General features: G+C 33.0%; 1 long non-coding RNA gene across 1 annotated transcript; it reads right to left on the reverse strand.

Annotated features, from left to right (window-relative positions):
- Positions 579-2,662, reverse strand: LOC109837888. Its single transcript, XR_002246474.1, has 3 exons — positions 2,222-2,662; positions 1,728-1,805; positions 579-751 (listed from the first exon to the last, which is right to left on the reverse strand). It is a non-coding gene; the product is annotated as an uncharacterized LOC109837888 (long non-coding RNA).

The following is a 4,089-nucleotide window of genomic DNA, read 5'->3' on the forward strand; positions in this document are numbered from 1 at the left end:
TATATATATATATATATATATATATATATATATATATATATACTCATTCCCCTGCATCCACACTTCCAAGCAGTTTAATGAAATGTAATATTCGACTGAAGACTTTCAGATTTTATGTAGCAGAAATAAAATAATGAATGGGCTAAAAGTTCATTTATATGAATACTTTACACTACCTCCAGAACGCTTCCTCTTCAATAAAGACATGCATGCATAACTTGATGAGGCAGATTGAAGTTGCAACAGATCTGGACAAGGACCATCAGGACCCTTTGACATGAGACGATACTTACCCCGAGCACGCTTCTGTGGTCTGCGAGATGTTCTTGCTACATCATTGCTTTCATGCTCGCTGTCACTGCCTTCCTACCAATTTACAGTCTAATATATATATATATATATATATATATATATATATATATATATACTCATTCCCCTGCATCCACACTTCCAAGCAGTTTAATGAAATGTAATATTCGACTGAAGACTTTCAGATTTTATGTATATATATATGAATAATGAATGGGCTAAAAGTTCATTTATATGAATACTTTACACTACCTCCAGAACGCTTACTCTTCAATAAAGACATGCATGCATAACTTGATGAGGCAGATTGAAGTTGCAACAGATCTGGACAAGGACCATCAGGACCCTTTGACATGAGACGATACTTACCCCGAGCACGCTTCTGTGGTCTGCGAGATGTTCTTGCTACATCATTGCTTTCATGCTCGCTGTCACTGCCTTCCTACCAATTTACAGTCTAATGTTAAACAAAGTATATATATAAATGTAAAAACAAAAGAATTTGTCCCTTTATAACACCAATGATACTCTAGCGACTGAAATTTTGCCATGCTTTAAGAAAGTTATGCATAAAAATATATGGATAGTGTCAGTTTTCGCAACCTTTGAAAACTCTCATGTAATTATGGTCTAGCACTTTGAAACCTCTTACCCAGAAATTTTGCAAGATACAAAACATCCTAAAAGCATTTGACTTGCTACTCTTAACCATCTACATTGCGTCCACTTGATGCATAGGCAAGAAACTAAAAACCATATCAGGCAATGTTTTTAGGGATTTTCAGTGTAAATCTGGATGAACAGAAAGTAATCGCAATTTGAAATGCCCATTGCTGATTATGAATGGTCGAGACTTTAATCCTTCCCCTTCAAAAAAGAAAAAGAAAATGAATAGAAAGAAAACACATCAGTATAGACTGTGCGATGACCAGACTCGTTCCCTTTTTCCCCCTATTTGGTGGCTTTCTTACCCTATTCAGCTCAGGCACTAATAGAGTTCCCACCAGCGTCCATGTTGAAAATAAAGACTGGTCCAAGAATATAAAATCACATTGTGTGCCAATATAATAGTCTTGAGGTTTGGATATGAACTGCTAGAAGGTCCATATTTTGCTTACCTGATTATGTAAGATAACACTTGTAACAAGAAAAACATGATCCAGAGTAGGAATCCAAGGTAAATTTTGCAACCAAAGACATGTCTAAGCAAATAATGAAAGATATGAAATCACACTGCGTGTCAATATTATAGTCTTCAGGTTAGGCAAAGAATTGTCGGTAAGGAGGTCCAAATTTTGCTCACTCGTTCATGTAAGATAACACTCATAATGAGAAAATACGATCCAGAGTAGGAATCAAAGGTAAATATTGCAACCAAAGGCATATCCAAGCAAATAATGGAAGATATGAAATCTCACCAGAATTTTGTAGTGGTCAGTCATCATAGCAATCAAACCAGCAGCAGTAGCAATTCCTTCCGGAAGCGAAAAATATGCCTGAAATTGCAAAACTGTGTTTAGCAGCAGTTTAAGTATATGTTTAGATGGTCATATGGCTCGATGATGGCTTAAACCTAACCAGTATTTAACAGCTACAATAATAACCCTCTATGAAACTGTATCAAGCTCTTACTGAAAACTAAAGGAGTGGGATACTCTTAAATATGAACCTAAAGGCCAAGTGGTGAGACTTGATGTATTGCTAGAGCAAAAAACCCCATACAATCTATGAGCGAACTTTGTATTCATCCAAGATCACATGAATTTAAAATTTAGACAAGTTGGGGATGTTAAAGGATTTCCTGAAGCAGCACAAAGTAATATATATACTGAAAGTTTAGATGATAGTCTAAGAATTTCTAAAATCAAAAATCAAAATCAAAATCAAAATTTATAAACTGATCAAGACATACCAGAAATTATTCGAGTGATGGACCAAAAGCGAGGCCTCATCGAGATCGTTGACCCGGATTAGGTTTAGGATCTTGTTGTGGAGGCTGAGTCGTTTGCCGGCGAGGGTGGAGAGGGGTTCGGGGACCTTAGGGGTGTTAGGATTTATAGGGGTTTTGGAGGGGATGCGCTGCTGTTGAGGCTGGCGGAGGAAGGAGAGGGGAGGTTCGATGCGGAGGCGGCGCTTGCGGCGGCGGCTCTCGGAAGCGGGCTCTTCGGGGGTGACGAAGGAGAGGAGGCGGGTGAAGGAGGGGAGGAGGCGCAGGGAGGGGATTAGGGTTGGGGTTTTGAGGTGGAAGAAGAGGGAAGAGAAGGATTGTGGATGATGAGGATAATAATAAGCATATTGATGACCATAATAATCATACCGGAGGAAATTCGTAACAGATGAAACGGTGAAGCTTTACGTATTCTGATTTGTGAGTAACGAAAATAAAAGGATAACTTTGTCATATTTACAATAGTTGAAGGGCAATTTAGGAATGAAAAAGTTTTTCTAGTATTCCCTCTTTTAAAGGGTAGATAGATATAAAGATAACTCCTCATCTTAACTATCTAAATCAAATAGATTAAAGTTGAAGCTCTCATGATGGTTTAAGTAAGTTAATCCATCTTCTTAGCCATTGCTAAGTGGCACAAGTTGCATTATAATTGCAACATACCTAAATAAAAAATCATACTTCAAAAATTTGAAAATTTATAAAATTTTCTAAATAACATAAAAATATAAAAATTCCATGAAATAAAAACTATTAAATAAAAGCAAATCAAAAAATAAAAAAATGTATAAACTTTATTTGTAACAAATTCCATAAATAAATACTTTTAAAATTTTAAACAAAATACAAAAATCACAAAAGTTTACAAAAACTTCCAATATATAATTAAAAAATTATAACTTACAAAATAATAAACTAAATTTTAAACCATACTAATAATTTTTAAACTTAAAAACATGTACAAATATAATGATAAAATTATACATTTTTTAAAAACATAGACTTTTTTGAAACTATATAAAAAAATTAAAAAATTTAAACAATACACAAGTCAAAAAAAGAAAATTATAAATTTGAAAAAAGTTTTTTTATAAAATATATTTAGAAAAATAAAATTTATAATAATTTGTTGTTGTACAATAATCAAATTTCTCATCAAAAATACTTTTTTGAAAAGTCCATAAATACCTTTTAGAAAATACATTTTTCCAAAAAATAAGGAAGCGTTATTTTTCTAAAATAGGAAAAATAATAAGAGATAAAAGAGAAAATATACCTTGATAGCATATTTTACATCTTATGAATATTGGTAAGCAAATGGTGGGTGTAGTTAGTTTTGACTATTTTTAACCAGACCAAATCAAACTGAAGTAGATTCAAAACTAAACCGAACTAAATTGAATCGCTTCAGTGCGGTTCAGTTCGGTTTGTTCTGTTTGGTCATTTATAAGAATACACCTAAAATATAATACTCTTACTCTTTCAAACCTCTTACTCATCTTTATATTCTGATTGGAAAAGTAAATTCACCAAATCAACTACTTTACAAACTAAAGTTTAACATTTATCAAGTAAAATATATAAAAATATTAGTGTAAATTATCTTCACCTAGAAGTGAAAATTTTTAAACATTTATATTAAGATCGGTTGGTTTGATTATTTTGGTAGGTGACGTGAAAATTTTTAAACACTTATGTTAAGATCTGTCGGTTTAAAATGGTCGGTTTGATTATTTTGGTTTCAAATATTCCAAAACCAAACTGATCCAAAGTCTTTCTAAAACCAAACTGAACCGTTGAATTTTAGTCAGTTTGGTCGGTTTATTCAGTTT

Source organism: Asparagus officinalis, chromosome 4 (genome assembly GCF_001876935.1).
Source record: "Asparagus officinalis chromosome 4, Aspof.V1, whole genome shotgun sequence".
NCBI lineage: Eukaryota > Viridiplantae > Streptophyta > Magnoliopsida > Asparagales > Asparagaceae > Asparagus > Asparagus officinalis.